Source organism: Gopherus flavomarginatus, chromosome 3 (assembly GCF_025201925.1).
Source record: "Gopherus flavomarginatus isolate rGopFla2 chromosome 3, rGopFla2.mat.asm, whole genome shotgun sequence".
Classification (NCBI taxonomy): Eukaryota; Metazoa; Chordata; order Testudines; family Testudinidae; genus Gopherus; species Gopherus flavomarginatus.
Genome location: NC_066619.1, coordinates 42,833,330 through 42,857,905, shown reverse-complemented (window position 1 = coordinate 42,857,905; position 24,576 = coordinate 42,833,330). Strand labels below are relative to the sequence as shown.

Below are 24,576 nucleotides of genomic sequence, written 5' to 3'. Positions count from 1 at the left end.
GATTTGAGGACTTCAGTAATTCAACCAGTGGTTATAGGCCTATAAGAGGAGTGGATGGAGGAGGTTCTGTGGCTGCAATGTGTAGGAGGTCAGACTAGATGATCACAATGGTCCCTTCTGGCCTTAAAGACTACGAATTAATGAGACTTGGCTGCAGGACCCCAGCCATATTTGTTGCAAAATTGGAAAATGTGAAATGAAAGAGGCAAAGGACTGCAGCAAAAGAGGATGGTCCCATAATTACGGCAATGGAAAGCCACTCTTAATAACTAAATTCTCTGTCTTCTACTGTTCCTATCGGAGGCTGAGCAAGTCACTGAAGCCAAAATTTTCACAGGTGGCCAAATGGGTGCTGACTTGAAACATCTGAGGACTTATTTGCAAGAATGCTGAACACACATCTCCAACTGAAGTTGACTGGAGCTGTGCTGTGAACATACAAAATGCTACAAAAACATTAAGTACAGTACTCTGAAATATCACACCCGAGGCATTTCAAGTTGGGGACCTGAAGTTGTTGGATAAGGCTCAAATTATGAAAAGTACTCTCTCTTTGCCTCAGTCCCTTATCTGTCTTGTATGCTTATTCTTGAATATATAATTGAATGTCATTCTATTATAGTTCCATTCCTTACAAAGTTGCTTAATATTCCAGGAGTTTGGCCTTACAGGGACAAGATCCCATGCTTTTCTACTCCAAATGTGAACAGGTTCTTAAAACCTCAAGGATCCTCCCAAAAGGAAGGTATCACTGAGACACACGGTCAAGTGTCAAGGCATTTTTAAAACAAGGCAATTAAAAACAGGTAGGTTTCAGGAAGTACAAGTTCCTGTTTGCAAGTCATAATGGTAGTGCCAGATACGAGGTTCTTATCTTGCTGCAACAGCTACTTGATTTTGCTTGTCCGTATATATCACTCTAAAAAATATTTTTCATTCTATTGTGTTTCAAACAAACAGACATGTTCCATCTGCTGCTGAGGTATGATCTGTTTCTATGTGACATTATTACATTACACTTGAGAAGACTAATGCTGCCATTTAATCTCATGGCTTCAGCGAATTTATAAACACTAAACCTTGGCTCGGTTTCAAAACTCCTTACCTACCTGCCATATAAGTAATGATAAAATGTGTGGATTATCTTTATCATCATATAATTTATAAACTACTCTACTATGATGCAAGGCTCTTTTACATTTTTTACAAAAGACAATTCTAATAAATGATTTGTTATATGATTAAACTAGAACTGTATTGTCTCTTTGGATTTTTATAATACAACAGAATCCAGTCATTATTCCTCTTTGGACCCACAAAAGCTATCCAGGGCCACAAATGTGTGCTGAAGTGCAAACAATTTATTACTGCAATAAAAATTTTTATATTCTGGAGCTATTGTATATTTGCAAGATAATTGTTATTTCTTCAAGTTAACACCTTACTCAAAGGAAGGTTTAATTTTAAGAATATTTTAATTTCCTTGAGATTTACTAAAAATTATTAATACCTCTAATCAGAAAAAAAAATAACTGTGCAGGTACAGTTTGAAATCATCTTTTTGGGCAAAATAATACACGTGATTTAAAACAAGCTGTCTTTGTTTCTACTTAAACAAGAGGATTACTGGGAGAGCACAAAGTGTTTAGAGAGGCAGTGACAATGAATACTCCTAAGGCCACTTTCCTTGGGGATGCACTCCCTCAATAAAAGTAAAACATCTTCAGGAATATGAGGTTTTAGAAGGAATTCATTCAGGCTAACATAACCCTGGAAAAATACATGGAAGTTGCTGAAACACTAATACTACCAGAGTCATTTACAAGTTTCTCCCTGTTGAGGAGTATCTCTCTTTGTCTGAAGGGTGCTTTGACAGAAATTTGCTTTCAGTGGAAATAACTGGTCTCCACCTGCAAGGACAGGACTGTCAGCTCATGCTCCAGTGCATCTTGGAGAATATTTAAGCACGTCATCCCAAATACTTGGCTTTCACAGGAGTTATTCATTTGCACCTCATGACATCCTATCCTCTAGTGATACACGCAGATCAGTGTATGCCTCTAATATGGTACCCAAAGAAAGATTTTCCTAGTAGCTTCACTGCCTTCTTTTAATTCTTCTCTAGTTTTGTAGACCCACCTGGTGGGAATGGCATGGAGAACTAGGCCTATTATAACCCTTTTGAGAAGGATCTCATGTTCTGAGGCATATCTTAACCAAATTCTATTTCTCCTAGCCCTTTTGAGAGGAGGGGGAACAACATCTCCCATCTTTTTGAATATATTATTATACTGAAAGAACTGACTTCAGTACTGTGTACAGCTGAAAATATCAGAGGCTTGTCAGAACCATCCACCAAGTACAGTACGCTCCAGAGGTGTCAAAAACTATGGCAAATCTCATATTCAGCCTTAAATATCCCTCAGCAAATGCTGAGGAGGAATTAGACTTCCACATATTCTGTCTTGCACAAAGAAGAAATCACTCTTTTTGTCAGTCTTGAAGATTCTCTCTTGTATTTTTAAATGCCACATTTCACACATTTTTTCCACACTGGATCTAGAAATTTAGCAGAGTGCCAAATTCCAAGTTTAACATGGACAAATTATGGCTTCTTTCCCAGAAAGCAATGAATTTTTTAAATTTTACACAAAAGCATCTGCAGAATGTTCAATAAATTCAACAACGGACTACACTTTGTGAAATAATCAATATACAGTTATAACAAACAGGCACTTCTATAGCAGCTTCTAACCAAGTATTTCAAAGTTCTTTATAAACATTGCTTAGACTTCAAGACCCCTATGATATAGTACATTATACAATCCTGTTTTACAAAGGAAGAATCTGAGGAGACATGCCTGAGGCCACACAAATCTGTGGCAGAGCCAGGAATAAAAACCAGCTCTCATCTAGTCCTGTCCATTAGCCACTAGGTAATAATGCATCTCTGCTTGGGAGAGAAAAGCATCATTCTCTACTAAAGTCTTCCGCACAAGCCAGTTAGGTCATGATCCACTGAAGTCAGTGGGAGTCCTTCCATTAAACCTCAGTGAGCTTTGGACAGCTTTTTACTCATTGTCCCTTTTAAGACAAAATGGACAAAGAATTGGACTAATCTTCATATGGAACAAACTAGTATAATGGAGGTTATTAGTTAAGCTAATATAGAAATTATAGAAAGAATACTGTACTTGAAATAAAACCTATTTTCTGATGGCCTGAGGTTAGCATTTTCTTCTCCATGCAGAAATTCATACTCGCCGTATGAGTCTCTGGGAAAAGTATTCTATTCTGTACAGACATTAAGCTACCTGAGCCAACATAACAAACAGGAAATGGATCAGCTCAGAATGAACATTTTGCATTGCTTCTTAAACTTCCAGTTTGATTATTATGTTATGTGGTGCCCTAATGTACGTGCTTATCAATAGCCCAATTAAAGTTACCAGTTCATTATATAAGAAACAGCACAAAGAAGAGATCTAAGTTAGTATCATGGAGAAAAAGGAACTATGCACCACAATAGCAAAAAATGAAAGAAAGCTTTGCGACTCAGAAAGCCAGCAACTGAACCTGATTCTTTGCTTTTCAAAATCCTTGTCTACAATATGCATTGCAGTGTTTGCTCCAGACCTCAGACATAGGAGCAAGAGAGCATGTTTTAAAAAGAAGAACAACCTCAATCTCCTCTTCTCTCCCAGTACACAGAAGCTACACCTTAAGGCCTGGTCTACACTGGGGGCAGGGGGCAGAACTGATCTGAGTTACACGTAGCTGAAGTCAATGTACTTAGATCTACTCACCGCGGTGTCTTCACTGCAGTGAGGTCGACTGCTGATGCTCCCGTTGACTCTGCCTGCACCTCTCGGCCTGATGGAGTACAGTAGTCGATGGGAGAGCGCTCAGGCTTCGATTTATCACGTCTAGACTAGACACGATAAATAAAACCCACTGGATTGATCGCTGCCTGCCAATCCAGTGGGTAGTATAGACATACCCTAAGTTATTCTCATCTCTCTTTTCCATTATTACTACTTTTGTCTGTCTCTTAAACTTACTGCCAAGCTACTACCTAGTCTCAACACAAAGTCCAAGCAACATTTCCTGTACTATCTTTTCTTTATTATAGCCATTGAACAATCAACAGTCTTGCTGGGTATTGACATTTAGTAGCATGTTATTTCAATTCTAAAATGGTATTTCACCAACAAAATGCTTAATAAAACAGTGATTTCACTAGTGAACTATTAAATGTCAAAATCAAGTGAAATCTCTGATGAGACAGTCAGGAGTTCCTTGGGTGCATCCTATTAACTTCCAGGAGAAGCAGGGGAGGGGATGTGTTTGGGTTTAACTGGCTCTCTATGGTGAAATTACCTAAGGGGGCTGAGACCCCACCTATACTCCAAAAAGAGCCAAACAAACTGCAGGCTCAAAGAATTATGCAACAGGCTCCAATTAAACACATAATTTATTATGTATGTATAGACAATTTTATATTGCACATACAAAGATTGCATACATTTTTATATATAATCACACAGCGCTGGTTATTCCCCCTCCCTTCACTCGTTGGACTGATGTGAACCTGTCTACACATCTTTTATTACCCTCAGAGCTTGGAAGCAGACAGCCAGATGTATAAAGCTGATATAAACAAGAACAACAAATGCAGCACAATTCAGACTCAAAAAAAATGGGAAGTACAGGCCTGTAAACCAAAATTTCAACAATTAACTGGATAGCTAGTCTTCTCCAGGATATCGTATTTCTTGGTGTTATTGGGGTGGTTACTGGATCTGTGAAACACTTCATCTTCACCCATAACAATTTTATATTTGACAATATACACACTTTGTCCAAACCACAGGAACAGTCATGGGTAGTAGGATGGCTCCCCAATATGCTAACATCTTCACAGGCCACCCTAAAGAAGAATTACTGGACAAATGCACTATAAAACTAAAGATACACCTGAGATACATTGATATTTTTATCCTACGAACAGATGACAAACTCCCTCACAGGATTTCCACAACTTCACCATCCATTCATTCAACTATCTTTAGAATTCTCCCACATTAGCAACAAACTTCCTCAATACCACAGTCAGCTTCAGCCATATATGAGAAACCCATGCACCATCACGCCTACCTTCACAGACCCAATCACCATGCCAAACCCACCAAGAAATCTATCTAAAGCCAAGCACGGAGATTCCACAGAATATGCTAAGGAGAAAGTCCAGGATACACACCTTAACACACTTAAAACCACCTTCGTAAAACAAGGACACTCCACCAGAGAAGCAGATTGCATCATGGAAAGGCCACCCAAATACCCCAAATGAACCTACTTCATTACAGAAACTGCCAACTGTCACCTACCACCCCATACAGAAACCCATATGGGGTATCAAACAATTACAACCCATACTTAATAGGAACCACATCCTGAAAGAAATCTTTACTGAACCCCTCTTCTGACCTTCAAGCAACCCCCTAACTTTACCTAGCTCATCATCAGAAGCAAGGTCCCCCCCCGCCCAGGACACACTAACTCAAAGAGGAACCAGACCCGGCCAGAACACATGCAAAACCTGTAAACACATCTCCAGCACCATGATGATCAACACTGCCCACAAACACGTTTCAATAAATATGGGTTCTACATATGCCTACCACAACACGTGGTGTACCTCATCCAGTGCACTAAATGCCCCAATAACAACTACGTGGGTGAAATGAGAATCACTATGCTCTCAAATGAACTTCCAGAAAAATGATAAGACAAAAAAAATAACCATACCCTACCACCTGTGCATGTACACTTTTCATAAAAGCAATCACTCTGTATCTGACCTTTCAGTCTTCATACTCAGACCGGAACACCACCTTCAAAAGACTATCCAGGGAGCTTAAATTCATTACTCTGCTAGACACTAAAAATCATGGACTGAACAGAGACACTGCTTTATGGCTTTCTACAACGATTTGTAACCCACTAACCCTGTCTTTTTGTCCTATGACTGCAGAGGTTTGAACAGGCCACTCTACCTTGAACGGTGCCCTACAATATGTGCTAAGTACTTATACTAAACAGTCTGTTCCACCCTGCATTTTGCTGGGATGCTGAGAGTACGTTTTCCAGCCCTGAAGAAAAGCTCTGTGTGATTCCAGAGCGTGTCTCTCTCGCCAACAGAAGTTGGTCCAGTAACACAGATCACCTCACCCACCTTATCTCTACAATACCTGTATTCAGAAAATACAGCTTTAAAATAATCGAAATGCAAAGCAGCATATTCACAGCATTTTAAAGTGTGCAGTTACAAAAGATAAAACACGATATGTATTAAAAAATATTGAAAACAGCAGTGGTCATCTTGACCACTCTTCATTCAACTGCAAAAAAACACTTCTCAAAACAGTTCTTGCATAAGTGATGGATATAATAGGTCAGGGGAGGCTAAGCCTCCCCAGCACAGCTGCTGCTGCTGGATGCCCAGCTGAGGATTTTGGCAGCTTGCACGGGGAAAATTTTTTATTATTAGACCCCATGCAGGTTTCGGGGCAGCAGAAGAGGCAGTATGTGCTACTCAACTTTCCAGGTTCATCAGTAGTCGCCCTGGAGTCCAGGGAGACTACCGATGAACCCGAGACATTGAGTAGCAGATACCGCCTCGTCAGCCACCCTAGAACCTCCATGGCACATATAAAACTCAGATTCTTCAAGAAGAGACAACAGCTTTTCCCGCAGGGCAGCTTCGGGTCTCAACAGGGGAGGTGCAGCGTGGCTGGGGAGGCACGGTGCGACTGGGGTGGCTCCAGCCAGCCTGCGGTCCTCCAGCGATGGGTGTGGGAAGGGTGCGGGAAGGGTGAGGCCAGGGGTCTAGCCTCCAGGAAGTGGGGCTCCACCAGCCACTCACAAGTTCTTCGATACCTTCCCTAGATGAAGACTCAAAAAGAACAGGTTTTTTTGTTGTTGATTTGTGGTGGGTGGAACAACAAAATAAACAGGATCAAAGGAAGGACTATCCACTGGTGTATATGCCTTCACCTTCAATAACGTGACACACTTTTGCATTGTACTTCTCTCCAATCCATTCAGACCGTTACCTACCCGAATCTCTCCACCTTGTCCAGTTCACACCATTGCCGCCTGAATCGATTTCTGAACTTGGATCTCAAATTCAGAGGGATGCAGCAATGAGCTCAATATAACGATCCACACGGAACTGTAAAAAAGTTAAGACTCATTTTAATGAGTATATAGAATTTTTTTCCTCACTAATAGTGCCTAATGAAAATGCAATCAAACTGAAATAAAAAATACTAAGATTGACAAGTAATTATAGGAAATAAGGTAGTGTAGTACCTAAGGGTTTGTCTACACTGCAACGTTATTTATAAAACTTTTGTGTCTTTCATGGGTACTTAAAAAAAATCCCCTCCGCGGAAGACAGAAGTTTTGCCAACGCAAGTGAGAATGCAGCTTTGTCGGCAGGAGTACTCTCCTGCCGACAAAGCTACTGCCGCTTACGGGGTTGGAAGTATTTGCCAACAAAATACCGATAGAGATGGTTCACATGCGCTGGCTTTTAGTGACACAGCTGTCGCTAAAAGCTGTGTAGTGTAGACAAGCCCAATTTCTAAGTCAATCATTCTTACTGACTGTTGAATATTAATATGATCCAGCGATTACTGAAGGGCAAACATGAGAGGAAAGCAAAAACAGAACAGAAATAATAAGAGTGATTAATTTTTTTTTTAATTCTCATACACCAGCCAAAATATTTGGGTTGCAGAGAAGTGTTTGAATTCAAATATAACAAAAACCCATATATACAAAATAGTGTGAAAAAACATATTTTGGTTTCTAGAACATAGTTAATAGATAAATCAACAAAACAATTGGAAAACATTTACAAAAATTAAATTTTGGGTCTAAACCAGATGACAATATCCATTTAAGGACGTAATCTCTGACAGCATCGGAGACATATTACAAGACAGAGAACCTGTATGCTGAAAGCACTGTGGTGTGATGTTTCTCCATTGGCCCCTCCTAGCAACTGATTAGGATAGACAGTCCACAATTATTTGGCAGACCTGTCAGTTGCCCTTCATTTTAGTTTAACATAAGGTTTTACAGGAATGTCTGTGGTCATTGATAGAAGGGGGATGGAGTTGCTCTTGAATGGTTTGATCCATTTCTATCTGGAAGTCCTGTTCTGCACAGAGAACTCTCTTGTGACGAGCTGATGTATATTATGTATGTTGAGAACATACATTTCTATTACATGGTCCTGGCTAGTATAATGGAACAGCAGCAGCGATAACTCCAATACAGAACATACCCATCACCTTATCTTCATGACATTTATTGAGACCAACTCAAATAACTTTACAAAAATATATCAAGGAACAGGACGAGGAGGTGGTGATGGTGGTAGAGTTACTGACACATGGTTTCATCATCCTCTTTCAGAACAGGAGGTTACTTACCTGTGCAGTAACTGACATTCTTCGAGATGAGTGTCCCTGTAAGTGCTCCACTCCAGGTACTCATGCACCCCTGTGTCTTCGCTTGGAGAGTTGCAGATCAGTACCTGCATGGGCCTCATGAGCTGCTGGTGCCTTAACTATGCGTCCGCGACCCTGACTCCTCAGTTCCTTCTCTACTTCGGAGTTTGGAGTGGTCTTCATTGTAGAGAGGAGGAGGGTGGGTAGTGGAACACCCAGAGAGACACTGCACAGCTGAGTAACCTCCTCTTCATCGAGAAATGTCCCTGTGGGTGCTCCACTCCAGGTGACTGAAAAGCAGTATCTCTAGGATGGTGGGGACTTCGGATCTGGTAAGAAAGTCATAGACAGCACAGGTCAGACTATTCGAGTGTCAGTCAAGGGTCCCAGAGTAAGGGCATAGTGTTTAGCAAAGGTGTGTTCCAAAGCCCAGATAGCAGCCTTGCAGATGTCTACAAGAGGAATGTTACACAAGAATGCAACAGACATTGAGACAAATTTGGTAGAGCGTGTCTTACTCTAAGTTGGAGGATGTATCTTCTTTAGTTGGTAGCATAAACGGATATAGTCTGAGATTCGGTTGAATATCCTCTGGCTGGCTATCGATTTGCCCTTAAACTTTTTTTTATCTCAATCACAGAGTGATCTAAGGGAAGCCCTGAATGGCCAAGTCCTATCCAAATAAAAAGACAATGCTCTGTGCACATCAAATGTGTGCACTGCTGCTTCAAAAAGTGCTTGCATGCAGTTTAGGAAAGAAGGCTGGTAGATGGATAGGTTCATTAAGGTGGAAAGACCAATGCACCTCCAGGAGAAATTTGGGATGCGTTCAGAGCATGACTTTATCCTAAAAAATAAATAAATAAATAAATAAAAAGAGCGTGGTGGGTCAGCCATGAGATTTCCAAGTTCTCCTACGCGTCTGGTGGATGTAATTGCCACTAAAAACGCAGCTTTCATAGATAGGTGTAGTAGAGAGCAGGATGCAGGCAGTTCAAATGGCTTGTGTGTCAAACATGTGAGGACCAAGTTTAAGTCCCATGGTTGAATAAATGGTCCGATGTCTGGGGACAGGGTCTGGGTGCCTTTAGGGAATCCTTTTGTGATACGGTGGGCAAAGATAGCGGTGTCACCAATCTTCTGGTGAAATGCTGCAATTGCTGCCATGTACCTTATGGAGCTGAAGGAGAGCCCAGATTGTTTGAGCCTCAGAAGGTAGTCCAGAATGATTGGAAGAAGTGCAGAAGTAGGGGCAATTTGCCTGGCAGAACACCATGCCATGAACCTAAACCATTTATGGATATAGGTGGTGAGTGTATATTGCATCCTGCTGTGTAATAGTACAGTTTGCACCTGCTCAGTGCAGTCTAGTTCTTCACTGGAGAACCACTGAGGAGCCTTGCCTTGAGGTGGAGCATTCCTATGTTTGGGTGGTGTAGATGGCCCCTGCATTGGGACAATAAGCTTGGAGGGGGAGGGGGAAGAAGATTAGTGGATAAGTGGACATCCATGTTAGAAGTGGGTACCAAGGCTGTCTGGGCCACGTAGGGCCCTCGCTGTTTGCATCTTTAATACTATTTTGTGTAGGAGTGGTATCGATGGGAATGAGTATAGTAGGTTGCTGCTCCATCTGATCGTAAACATCTCCCATGGAATGTTTTCCCAAACCAGCTCTGAAGCAGAATCTGGGGCATTCCTTGCTGGTTGTGAATAGGTCCAGTTGTGGATAACCCCAGGTTTTAAAAGATGATGTTGTGTAGGATGGTGGTGTCTATCTCCCATTCGTGGTCAAGAGAGAAGGATCAGCTGAGTTTGTCCACTGTGGTATTTTGTGCACTGGGCAGGTACAAGGCGGAGATATCGATATTGTGTTGGAGGCACCAATTCCAAAGTTTCATAGCCTTGGTTCAAAGTGAATGGGATCAAGCTCTCCCTTGCCTGTTTATATAAAACGTACAAGCAATGTCAGCCACGATCCTGATCTTTTGGTTCTTGATGAGCAGAAGAAAGTGGAGGCAGGTGTTGCAAACCCATTGGTGCTCTAAAATATTTATATGTAGTGAGGTCTCTGTAGGGGACCATAGGCTTGAGTGATATGGTGTTCTAGCTGTGCACCCCAACCGAGGGATGTGTCTGTAGTAATTATAAACTGAAGGGAATTCCTGTAAAAACGGAACCTCAGAGCAGAGGTTGTGTGGTCAAGTCCACCATATAAGTGAGTCCTTGATCTTGGTAGGCATGGTGAGAAGTTTGTTTAGTCTGTGTACATTTGGTTGTAGACTGTAGCTAGCCCAACTTTCAGGCACCACAAGTACAGGCGTGCGTTCTTGACCATGAAAGAGCATGTGGCCTAGAAATTGTAGGCAATCATGAGCTGTCACCTGTGGGCTGTTCCACAGTTTGGCGACCAGATTCTTTATGATGATGCCAGTTGCTATGTCACCTTTATGATGATGCCAGATTCTTTATGATGATGCCAGTTGTGTGTACCCATGAACTCCAGATGTTGAGTAGGAATTAACATGAATTTGTTTGCATGCCAAGGTCCTAGAAGCAGTTGATATCAGGTCATCTGTGTGGATCAGATGGCTTCCGCACAAGTTTGCAATTTGAGGAGGCAATCCTCCAGATAAAGGAAAATTATTATGCCTTTTCTCCTGAGAAGTGCAGTAACCACCGCAGTCATCTTGGAGAAGACGCAAGGTGCTGTTGAGAGGCCAAAGGGTAGAACCCTGTATTGGTAGTGGTTTGTTCCCAGAAAATGTGTGTGGGCAGGGTCTATAGTTACATGAAAATAAGCATTCCACAGGTCGAGGGCCAAAAACCAATCTCCCTGCTCCAGCACGGGAATAATGTCAAGGTAACCATTTTGAATTTTTGCTTTTTGATGAACTTATTGAATTGCCTGAGGTACAGAAGGGGTCACCATCCTCCACTTTTTCCATCAAAAAACGGTGAGAGTAAAAACTCTTTCCCTGTGCTGATAGGGTACCCGCTCCACTGCTCCTAGTTACAGATGTTGTTGTACCTTCTGGTGGAACAAGTAGTTGTGAGGGGGTCCCTGAAGAGGGACAAGACGGGGAGGTGGGCGGGGGAGATACGGACAAGAAGGGCATAGTATAGCCCAATCTGATAACCTCTAGGGCCCATCTGTCCGTAGTGATGGCTTGCCAGTTGTCATAAAATAGGAGCAAGCTGTGACCAAAGGGCTGAGTAATCAGTGTGAATGCTGGAGTGGATGGGGAGGTCTCCTATGTGCTCGACCAAGGCTTCAAATCTGCTTGCTAGGTGGAGGAGGTCGGGACACTGCTGATGATGGGGGACGTCATCACTGAGACCTAAGTCTCTGGCATTGATGCTGTTACTGGTCATATCGCCGTTGTTATTGTTGTTGTGTGTATGCTGGGTATTGAGGGCATTGGTAAGACTGATACCTATATTGTCTCCTTCTAGAGGCCGGTGTATGGATGACAAGAGATCTCAGCGTAGTCCTGGAATTCTTCATGTGTGCCGCACCTCATTGGTCTTTGCTGCAAATAATTTCTCACCGTCGAAGGGGAGATCCTCCATGTGTTCTGTATCTCACATGGGAAAGAGTTGAACCATGAAGCCTGACACAATGTCTGTCACGGTGGATCTGGCTGCAACGTCCGCAGTATCAAGGGCAGCCTAGAGTGTCATGTGGGAAATAATTTGTCCTCCAGAGACCACTGCCGTAAATTGCTGTCTCTTCTCTTCTGGATATTGTTACTAAATTCCACAAATTTCCTGTAGTTTCTACGGTCATATTTTGCTAGGAGGGCGGCATAGTCTGCCATCCTGAATTGCATGTGAAAGATGCACAAAACTTGCAGCCAAATAAGTCCATTCTTTTATTGTCCATCAGTAGGAGTAGGTCGTAAATGCTGCTGCTTGTTTTTTTGGTTTGTTGCTTTCACTACCAGTGAGTTTGGTGCTAGATGTGTGAAAAGACACTGGAGGGGACATAGTATTTCTGATCCACTCTCTTGCAGGTCGGGGGTATAGCGGCTGGGGTTTGCCAGATATTCTTGACCAGGTCTGTGACAGCTCTGTTGATCAGAAGGAGCAGCCTTGGAGGAGGCCAAAGGTTGAAAGAGGTCTGTCAGTTCGTGAGTCTGTCACCTCCTCCATAGTGATCTCGAGCTCGCTAGCTACCCTTTTAAATAGGTTTTGAAAGTGGGTGAAATCTGCTGCCATTGCTAGCGTTGGTGGCATAACAGCCTCAGCAGGTGAGGAAGATGAATTATTGTAAAATGGAGAGGTACCAGGTAGCACCTCTGTAGGTTCCTCCTGTACAGTAACTCCTCACTTAACACTGTAGTCATGCTCCTGAAAAATGCTACTTTAAGCAAAATGATGTTAGGCCAATCCAATTTCTCCATAAGATTTAATGTAAATCAAGTGGGGGGGGGGAATTAGGTTCCAGGGAAATTTTTTTCACCAGACAAAAGACATGTTCACACACATGCACACAGTACAAGTTTTAAACAAACAACTTAATACTGTACACAGCAACGACGACTGTGAAGCTTGGTTGAAGTGGTAGAGTCAGAGGGTGGAATATTTCCCGAGGAATGCCTTCCTGCTAAATGACGAACTCGCACTCAGCTGAGCCCTCAAGGGTTAACACATCGTTAATGTAGTCTCTCACTCTACAAGGCAGCACAAATGGTGGGAGGAGACAACAGATGCATGGCAGTGGCTGCAAACATTCCGTGTGGAAACTGAACATGATGATAAACCCACACTGTCCCACTGGTGCATATCACTCTGGCAAAGAGCTCCACGGATTGATTGGGCATTGCATGAAAAAATACTTCCTTTTGTCTTAAATCTGATGCCTATTAATTTCATTTGGTGACCCCTAGGTTCTTGTGTTATGAGAAGAAGGAGTCAACAACACTTCCTTATTTACTTTCTCCACAGAGGTGATGATTTTATAGATCTCAAATCATATCTCCCCCCGTAGTCGTCTCTTTCCCAAGCTGAAAAGTCCCAGTCCTACTAATCTGTCAACATAAGGAAGCCTAATAATTTTTGGTGCCCTTTTCTGAACCTTTGCAAATTCCACTATGTCATTTCTGAGATCGGGCAACCACATCTGCAAGAAGTATTCAAGATGTGGGCATACTATGATTTATATAGAGGCAATATGATATTTTCTGTCTTATTATTATCTATCCCTTTCTTAATGATTCCCAACTCTGTTAGCTTTTTTGACTGCCACTACACATTGAGTGGATATTCTCAGAGAACTATCCACAATGACTGCAAGATCTCTTTTTTTTGTGGTAACAGCTAAGTTATATCCCCATCGTTTTGTATGCATAGTTGGGATTATGTTTTCCAATGTGCATTACTTTGCATTTATCAACGTTGAATTTCATGTGTCATTTTGTTGCCCAATCCCCCAGTTTTGTGAGACCCCTTTGTAACTCTTTGCAGTCTGCTTTGGACTTAAGTATCTTGAATACTTTTGTATCATCTGCAAATTTCGCAACCTCACTCTTTACCCCTTTTTCCAGATCACTGATGAATATGTTGAACAGAAGGTCCCAATACATATCCTCAGGGGACACCATTATTTACCTCTCTCCATTCTGCAAACTGATCACTTAAAGGGTGGATAAAAATCAATGATTTTTAAAAAATAAATAAAATCAGATTTTTTTTATTTGAATCGGATTTTTTTTTTTTTGATAAAATGCTTTGAGAAAAAAACCTATCTAAGCATAGTTTTAATTAAGCCCTGGACTACACTACAAGGTTAGGTCGAATTTAGCCACCTTAGGTAGATTTTATAAGCAATGTGTCTACACAACCAACCCTGTTCCGTTGGCCTAAAGGGCTCTTAAAATCAACTGCTGTACTCTTCCCTGGCGAGGGGAGTAGCACTAAAAATCGACCTTGCTCAGTCAAATTTGGGGGTAGTGCAGATGCAATTCGACGGTATTGGCCTTCGGGAGCTATGCCAAGGTGCTCCAGTGTGATTGCTCTGGATAGCACTTTCAACTCTGATGCACTAGCCAGCTACACATGAAAAGCCCTGGGAAATTTTGAATTTCATTTCCCATTTGGGAAATGGACCGAACAGAAGACACTGGATCTGACTGCTGTATGGAGAGAAGAATCTATGCAGGCAGAACTCAGATAAAAAAGAAGAAATGCCAATATATATGCCAAAATTGCACGGGGCATGGGAAAGAGAGGCTACACCAGGGACACACAGCAGTACCTCATGAAAGTTAAGGAGCTCAGGCAAGCCTACCAAAAGACAAAGGAGGCAAACGGTCACTCCGGATCAGAACTCCATACATGCCGCTTCTATGATCAGCTGCATGGCATTCGGGCAGGGGGAGACCCTACCACTACCCTACCACTATCCGGGGACACCTGTAAGGGAGGAGTCTAATGCAACAGGGAGGAGAAGGAGAAGAATGTGCAGCAGACAAGGTGAGAATCCGTTCTCCCCAGCAGCCAGGACCTTTTCATCACCCTGCAGCCAATACCCTCTCAAGGGGGTTCCTGGACCCTGAAGCGGAGAAGGCACCTCTGGGAGTGCACATTTGTAACTACTCTACAGGGGTTGTGTTTAACGTTTGAGATGCCCTGAAGAATCAGGATGCCTTCGCGGCCCAGACAGCTATTGGAAAAGTCTGTTAATGTGTCTGGGGATGGAGCAGGAATCCTCCAGGGACATCTCCATGAAGCTCTTTTGGAGGTACTCTGAAAGCCTCTGCAGAAGGTTTCTGGAGAGGGCTGCCTTATTTCATCCTCCATGGTAGGACACTTTACCACACCAAGCCAGTAGCAAGTAGTCAGAAATCACTGCAGCACAAAGCATGGCAGTGAATGGTCCTGGGTTTTGGCTGCATACAAGCAACATTTGGTCTATATATCTTTCTGTGTTAGCCTCACAAGAGTGATATAATTTATGGTCATCTGGTTGAAATAGAGGAATTTTTGTAAGGAAACAGTAAAAGGACCTCATTCATGCTGGGCTGTTTGCACTTGGCTAAAAGGGATCTTCCCAGCAAAAAGCCACGCAGTGGGGTGGGGGGAGGGGTGTGCTGCACATCCAACCCAAAACTGCAGCCTGTCCTTCTAAATGGCAAACCCAACCAGCATTGCTTGCTATGGGAAAGGAGGGTGCTGCAGCTTGAAACCATTCCCACATGTTATGAAAATGGAAGAAGCCAACCCCATGTACCCTTTGGTGTACCATGGCTGCCTGGAAACCAAATTCCGTTGCCCAGCTGTGTGTGATGTGTCACCATATCGGCAGGCGCTCAATATAAAAGGCAAAATGCGACCTTGTACCTAAAGCACATGTGCTGTCTGCTATGAATTGCTTGATTTACTGTGAAAGAGTCTCTCTCGTTCTCAGAAATGTATCTTCTTAAATTCTACACTCCCTTTTATCCCTCTGCAGGCGCAAATGTTTCTATGCTCCCCCTACCATCGCCATTCCTGAAGTTATTGCAGATTAGAAGGAAAAAAAAAAAACGCACTCGGGATGATATGTTTTCTGAGTTCATGCAGTCCTCCCGCACTGATAGGGCACAGCTGAATGCATGGAGGCATTCAGTGACAGAGGCCAGGAACTATTAAGTGAGCAGGATGAGAAGAGGCAGGAAGCAATGCTGAGGCTAATGGGGGAGAAAATTTACATGATCATGCATCTAGCAGAGCTGCAGAAAAGAAAACAAGAGCACAGGCCGCGCCGCTGCATCCACTGTATAACCGCCTGCCCTCCTCCCCATATCCTCCTCATTCAGATGCCTGAGAACACAGTGGGGAGGCTCTGGGCACCCAGCCACTCTACTCCAGAGGACAGCTCAAGTAACAGAAGGCTGTCATTAAAACAGTGCTTACTGTAGCCACATCACAGATCAAAAATGTGGCCTTGTCCTTCCCTCATCCCTCACCCCATCCGGGCTACCTTGTCAGGTCTTTTTTTTTTTTTTTTAAATTAAGAAAGAATGTATGGTTTCAAAACAACAGTGACTTTATTTCCTTTGCCAGCTGATTGAAGGGTGGTTGGTTCACAGGGAATTAAAATCAACAAAGGGGGCAGGTTTGCATAAAGGAGAAAAACACACAACTGTCACATCGTCGCGTGGCCAGTCATGAAACTGGTTTTCAAAGCCTCTCTGATGTACAGAGTGCCTAGCTGTGCTCTTCTAATCACCCTGGTGTCTGGCAGGCCATTTGCCTCTACCTCCCACCCTGTCATAAACATCTCCCCCTTACTCTCACAGATATTAAGGAGAACATAGCAAGCAGCAATAACAATAGGAATATTGGTTGCACTGAGGCTTAAGCTAGTCAGCAAACAGCACCAGTGAGCTTTTAAACATCCAAAGGCATATTCTATCATCATTCTGCACTTGCTCAGCCTACAGTTGAACTGCTCCATACTACTGTAAAGGCTGCCTGTGTATGGCTTCATGAGCCATGGAAGCAAGGGGCAGGCTGGGTCCCCAAGGATAACTATTGGCATTTCAACATCCCGAACAGTAATTTTCTGGTCTGGGAAGTAAGTCCCTTCTTACAGCTGCTACAACAGCCCAGAGTTCCTAAAGATGCAAGTGTCATGTACTTTTCCCAGCCATCCGACGTTGATGTTGATGAAAGGTCCCTTGTGATCCACCAGTGCTTGCAGCACCATTGAGAAGTATCCCTTGCGGTTTACATACTGGTTGGCAAGGTGGTCCGGTTCCAAGATGGGGATATGTGTTCTATCACCCCACCACAATTAGAGAACCCCACTGCAGCGAAGCCATCCACTATGACCTGCACATTTCCCAGTCATTACCCTTGTTAGCAGAAAGTCAGTGACTGCATTGGCTACTTGGATCACAGAAGCCCAAACGGCAGATTTGCCCACTCCAAATTGATTCCGAACTGACCAGTAGCAGTCAGGTGTTGCAAGCTTCCACAGGCCTATCGCCACTCGCTTCTTAACTGTCAGGGCAGTTCTCATCTTGGTATTCCTGCGTTTCAGAGTGGGGGAAAGCAACTTACAAAGTTCCAGGAAAGTAGCCTTATGCATGCAAAAGTTTTGCAGCCACTAGGAATCATCACATACCTGCAACACTATGCAGTCCCACCTGCCTGTGTTTGTTTGCCGGACCCAAAATCTGTGTTCCCCTGCCATTATGTCTCAACTGCCATATCTCGTGCTTTCAGAAATGTCCGTATCCATGTCCTCCTCACAATCATCCTCATGCTGGCGGCTCCTAGCCAGGTTCTGCACATACTGCAGGGTAATGCGCGAGATGTTTACAATGCTTACAAGAGCAGTGGTGAGCTGAGCGGGCTCCATGGTCACCATGCTATGGCATCTGCATGAGTAACCCAGGAAGAAGGTGCAAAATGATTGTCTGCCGTTGCTTTCACATAGGGAGGGTAGACTGACAACATGTACTCAAAACCACCCGCAATAGTGTTTTTGCCCCATCAGGCATTGGGAGCTTAACTCAGAATTCCAGTGGGCAGCAGAGACCCCACAGTGCACTGCTCCTTGAGTCGATACTAGCCACAGTACTGAGGACATACTCCACTGACTTAATGGAGCTTAGTGGGGTTATACACCATCACCTGTATAAAACTGCTTTCTAAAGATCGACTTCTAGAAAACAGACCTAATTTCTATATCCCTTAGAAATCTTTTGATCTATACTGTATCTCATCATGGAATAGGGATTATAAACTAATTCTATAGTATGAGAATATATTCATCTAATGTTTAAGAAAAGTTTTGTAAATGAGTTTCAATAGTTCATGGATTAGGAACCCAATCTTATGGGATTCCAGGGGCTTCTGTATATAGATTTTTTTTAAGTTAATCTTTCTATCTACCCAACAGGACTCAGTGCTCAATCTAGAAGATACCATCAGAGATATTTAGTTTTGAAGTTCTCAAACTGTGGATTGGTCTCTCCAGAAATAACATGCTTGTTAACAGCAAAAAATGTTTATAAATAAATTAAATAAACAGAGGTGAGAAACAACAGACCTCAACCCTATTGTCCCTCTGAAAATCTGTGTAGAGTCAATCCTTTACCTCTCTCTAAAAGTGCTAAGTTTCAAAAAGTTGAACGAACACAAGATTGTTGGGAGTGAAATAGATCTGGACAAGGAGAAGAAGTGTGGAGATAAATGTGAGAAGGGAGCGACAGGCAGCAGAAACAAAAGTAAAACTGTTTGAGCAGCATATTCCAGAAGTCTTGAAGTCTTTCTGATCGTAGCCTTCATTGATTTGAAATCTACTATACCATTCTCTCACTAGAAAGGAAAACCTATAATGGCAGGAGGCCGTAAAAGAGACCCAGTTTGGGGAATATTTTAATGAAGTTCCTCTATCTGTGGGTAAGACAGGCATGTGAGCAAAATGCAAACAGTACAACAAAGAAATGCAAGATCTGGTTGCCCGAATGAAACAACATGAGAAGAGTTCCTTCTCAGGAGAAAGCTGTGTTGAAGACGCTGAAAGGAACATGTCTGAACATGCAAAAATCTTCAGGTTGGTAAATTTTATTTCATATTTCTTTCTAAAGAACTGCCTGTCATGTAGCTGAAGTTGTGCAACTTAGATCAATCCCTGCCACAGGGTAGACCAGGACCTAATCTCTGGGTATGCCTACACTATGGGATTATTCCGATTTTACAGAAACCGGTATTTGGAAACAGATTGTATAAAGTCGAGTGCACGCGGCCACACCAAGCACATTAATTCAGCGGTGCGCGTCCATGTACCAAGGCTAGTGTCGATTTCTGGAGCATTGCACTGTGGGTAGCTATCCCACAGTTCCCGCCCATTGGAATTCTGGGTTGAGATCCCAATGCATGATGGAGCAAAAACAGTGTCATGGGTGATTCTGGGTAAATATCAGTCAATCCTCGTTCTGCGAAAGCAACGGCAGACAATCATTTCGCGCCCTTTTCCCTGGATTGCCCTGACAGACGCCATAGCACAGCAACCATGGAGCCCGTTTAGCCTTTTTTCACTGTCACCGTATGTCTACTGGATGTTGCTGACAGACACGGTACTGCAGTGCTACACAGCAGCATTCACTTGCCTTTGCAAGTTGGCAGAGACGGTTACTAGTCCTATTGTACCGTCTGCTGCTATCATGGGTGCTCCTGGCTGGCCTCGGTGAGGTTGGCTGGGGATGCATGGACAAAAATGGGAATGACTCCCCAGGTCACTCCTTCTTTACGTTTTGTCTAAAGGTAGAGTCAGTCCTGCGTAGAATATCAGGCAAGCCTACGAAACAACCAGAGAGGACAGTCATTCTGGGTCAGAGCCCCAGACATCCCACAGAAATGATGAGCTGCATGCCACTCTAGGGGGTGCCCCTGCAACAACCCCACCCATTGCTTCCCTCCTCCCACACCCCTCCTGGGCTACCGTGGCAGTTATTCCCCCCATCTGTGTGATGAAGTAATAAAGAATGCATGATTAAGAAACACTGACTTTATTGAGATAAAACAGGGGGGAGGCAGCCTCCAGCTGCTATGATATTCCAGGCAGGAGTGAACCTCCATTAGACATTAAGGGGGGAGGGAGAGGAGAGTGTGCAGCCTCCAACTGCTATGATGATATTCCAGGCAGGACTGTATCTCCAGGAGACAAAGCTTAAAGAAGGGAATGACCAGGAGTCATTCCCATTTCTGCCCAGGCACCCCCGGCCGACCTCACCGAACCCAGCCAAGAGCACTCACGGAATGGAGACGACGGCTACCAGGCCTACTGCACCGTCTGCCATCAGAAAGGGAAGGGGAGGGAATGCTGCTATTCAGCGCTGTAGCACCGCGTCTACTAGCAGCATCCAGCAGACATACAATGACATTGAAAAAAGGTGAGAAATTTTTTTTCCCCTCTTCTTTCACGGGGCGGGGGGGGGAGGGAGATTGACAACATATACCCTGAACTACCTGCGACAATGTTTTTGACCCTTCAGGCACTGGGAGTTCAGCCAAGAATGTAAATGCTTTTCAGAAACTGCACGAACTGTGGGATAGCTCAAGTCCTAAGTCCCCTTCCCTCCCTCCAAGAACGTCCATTTGATTCTTTGGCTTTTCGTTATGCTTGTCACGCAGCACTGTGTTGAGTCCCTGCTGTGGCCTTTGTCTATCATAGCTTTGGAGATTTTTTCAAATGCTTTGGCATTTCGTCTTTTGGAACAGTGTTCTGATAGAACAGATTCATCTACCCATACAGAGATCAGATTCAGTATCTCCTGTACAGTCCATGCTGGAGCTCTTTTTTGATTCTGGGACTGCATAGTCACCCGTGCTGATCGGCGCTCCACACTGGGCAAACAGGAAATGAAATTCAAAAGTTCGAGGGGCTTTTCCTGTCTACTTGGCCAGTGCATCCGAGTTCAGATTGCTGTCCAGAGCGGTCACAATGGTGCACTCTGGGATAGTGCCCGGAGGCCAATACCGTCGAACTGCGGCCACACTAACCCTAATCCGAAATGGCAATACCCATTTCAGCACTACTCCCCTCGTCGGGGAGGATTACAGATATCGGTATTAAGAGCCCTTTATATCACTATAAAGGGCTTCATTGTGTGGACAGGTGCAGGGTTAATGTGGCTTAACGCTGCTAAATTCGATATAAACTCGTTGTGTAGACCAGGCCTCTATCAGGTACAAAGACAGTCTCAGAAAGCAGCTGGAGTATGGTTAAGCAGTAGCAGTGCTTGTCTGGTTCCCACCCTGCTAAATTTACAGATGCCCACCCAGAGGAATCTGGGATTGCAGCAGGATGACACCCAAGGTCCATGATGGGGCACTAGCAGAGGCAACCACCACAGAGATTTGGACTATACAGCCCATGCCCCAAACTGAAGGGACAGTGGGTAGAAGTAGCCCAGGTCAGTAGACACAGATTCCCCACTGGGAGATCCCCTACTCAATGGTAGACTTACAAAGAGCCCTGAGCTGGGACCCCTTGGATTAGGAAGGCTTGGGTTCTTGTCCCCCTGGCCTTCAAGACAGACTCCTACCAAGCAGGGGGACCAAAAAAAAAGCGAAGCATTCTAATCACTAGGCCACCTGGCCCTCTAAGCCCCCAGTTACAATAAGGTTGTCAGTTCTTCAGAGCCACAAACAAACTGAACTCAATGTAATCTGGCTATTTTGTCTCAGTCATCCATATGTGATGCTACTATGTTGTAATTGGATCCGTAGCTAGATCTCTGGCAGCCTTACTTGCAACTAGAAGTAAACTCATTTTCAGAATAGAGCACCAGAGAATCCAAAAGACTATTGTAGAGAGAACCTCTGCTTTCTTCATAACAGACCACTTCAGACACAAACTGCCACCCATCCGTTCCTCAGGAAGATATAAAAAAGAACCCAGGTCACAGGGTCTGGGAAAACTGCCGCTGTTCAACACAAAAGGAGGCTTCAACAAAAGCAGCTTTATTTGCATCTTAAGAGACAGGAAGATTTCTCTCTTATGAGGATAGGAATTATCACATTACATCGATTGAAAAATGGAAAGAATCTGAAAATGAGTGATACTGGAATCATGGAACTTCTGGCTCTGAATGTGTTGTCACAGCTTTCCTACTAGAGGCAAAAGAGAAAAAACAAATACATACATAAACTTCCTTCTCCAATGGATAGGGAAGGCATCTCCTCCCAGCATCTTGTGCCAAACATCGAGAAGCTGCTGTTCATTGCTTCAAAAGCTCTCATGAGTACACTCCATTAGCAAAACATACAACCATTACTTTCTAATTCAAGAACCACACATTAAGGCTCAGACTAGACTGCTTCCAACAGGGAGTAAAATGTTGTCATTGAATTGGTTGGACCGCTAATGCTTGGGCAGACCCTCACTGGAATTCGTAGATGGTAAGTCTCAAAAGGGCAAAAACTACACTGCACATAGAAGGGCCCACGTTTAGGTTGAAAGGTGAGACTAGAACACATGGAATGTGGTGCCTGGCATGCACAGGTGTGAAGGAGTGAGCAGCAGAAGAATCCAAATAGAAGGCAAGTGTGTTACAAGAGAACTGAATTTGACTTAACTGCAGCCATTGTGTGTTTCCAGCCACCAAACCAAATATCACATAGCTAGAAATATTTATAAGGACTCTGACAGGCAAGACCAAATAGCTGCATGATTGCAGTTTGCTAATCAGAATGGGAGGATGGAATAGAGAGTTAATGTACCACGAGAATGGAAGGGAGTGTGTGAACAGAGTGGTTCTAAAGTGCCTCTGACATACAAGTTTTATTGTTATGACTAGAAATACTTTGCTGATACGAAGTAATGAGCAATTTACTGACGCTAGGAGAACTGGTGACACACTAGGAGTTACTATGGTGACCCATTGAGTTATGTGCTATGTTTAAGATAGCAATAAAATATTGAGCAGGTTGAGGGAACTTTTCTTTGAAGCAGAGACTGACATGCTCTCCTCAGCAGCTAGATGGAAGGAGGGCCCCCAGAAGCCAAGCTGTTCACTCCTAGAAACCATCTCAGACTTTGGGTAACTATGTTTGTGATGCTCTCAACCTATTGCCTTTGCACATGTGTATGTGCTTGAAACTCAATTAAGAAGGAACTTTGGGTGAAAGAATTCTTGTTGGTATCATTTATCAAAGAGCTGTCCCCCCACTGATTTATTCCTGACACCGCAAGGACAAAAACAGGTTAAGTTACCACATTTTTGGGTTCTGGAAACCTCAGGTAACAAGTGGAAATGATGCCTTTGGAGGTGAAGTCTGAGGGAAGGTGTACCTGGTACATAGTGAGGAAACCTAAAGGATGTTGTGTTTTTAATTAATATTTTACTGTTAAATGCTCGTTTTCTCCCAAATTATGTTTCTAACAGCAGTTCTGAATATTATGGGAGATTTAGAAACAGAACAAAAGGGAGATGAAGAGCTTTAAGGTAAAGCTGAATTTCATTCTTCTTGGCTAAGGAGCACTCCAACCCATCAGCTTGGATTACTGGAGTGCAAGATCGACTGAGAAGGGAAAAAACAGTATAATTGATTCTAAAATGGAGCTCCACTGAAACACCAAGTCAGTCACAGGATTTCTCGATTCAGCTTCCTTTAAAGTGAAAGCTGTCATTTTGTGTATTTACTTTTAATATTGAATACAAGGAAGTAGCCTGATATCATGTCACAAGGCGCTTCTTTGGCTACCCAGTGAGCAGCCCTGCTTAGTTTGTTTTCCTGGTTCCCCACAGTCAAAGCCATACATAATTTGTTTCTTTTTCACCCCATGAACTTTTAATTCTCAGTTTCCAAACAGAGTAGGACATATCACCGGTACAATCAGGAGTAACCTTCCACAGCTTTCTCTCCTCCTCAGCTTACCTTTGAGCTCCTCTTACTTCTGATTCCTCCCAATTATATATTCTTCCCATTACTAAACCAATTACCGCATTAGCCCAACAACTGTCACTACATGTTAGTAATCCCAACCAGTAACACACAGATTGCAGGCTTGGTGGGAATCAGTCTTCTCTGTGCTGCAGCAATTTCAGTGATAAGGGTACTACAACTTACACTCTGTCACATGTCAGCACACATATTTTAGTACCTCTGACAGCATGCATGGGAGTACAATCTTAGTGTGATTTAATGCTGTATTAGGTTACATTAGATTATACAATTTAACATCATTAACATGAACTGATTTGTGTTAGTCAATCACTATTTTTTTAAAAAAATAGACAATGAAAACAAATGTTCAAAGATTTAGGAAGAAGATATTTGTGTGGTTAATCTTGCTCCATGGTCTAGGCCCAGAACATCTAAAGCTCCGAGACAAAGACATCAACAACTACATTCTTCATAATGGAACTTTGAACAACAACAGTAAAACTCATCTGTGCAGGACAGATCTTTTTCCAGAGAGAGTTAGAGACTGTGGAATGAATGCCAAGAAGTAAGGACCATCACTAAGTGCATCACTTTCTAGTGCAAGGTGATCTTTCTTTGACCTTGCACTCTCTAACAAATATATAGCAACCTATATTTTTAAATA

At 43.2% G+C, this 24,576-nt stretch overlaps 1 protein-coding gene across 6 annotated transcripts in view; it reads right to left on the bottom strand.

Moving 5' to 3' along the window:
* Positions 1 to 24,576, bottom strand: part of ERBIN (erbb2 interacting protein) — a 232,946-nt gene that overhangs the window by 187,316 nt on the left and 21,054 nt on the right. For 2 of the 6 annotated variants that reach the window (XM_050946860.1, XM_050946865.1), the window contains exon 1: positions 3,807 to 3,931. The exons of the other annotated variants lie outside the window; for them this stretch is intronic. The gene's annotated coding sequence lies outside the window, so the exon portion shown is untranslated. Of the gene's footprint in view, positions 1 to 3,806; positions 3,932 to 24,576 lie in introns of those variants that run through there. 6 annotated transcript variants of the gene reach the window in all.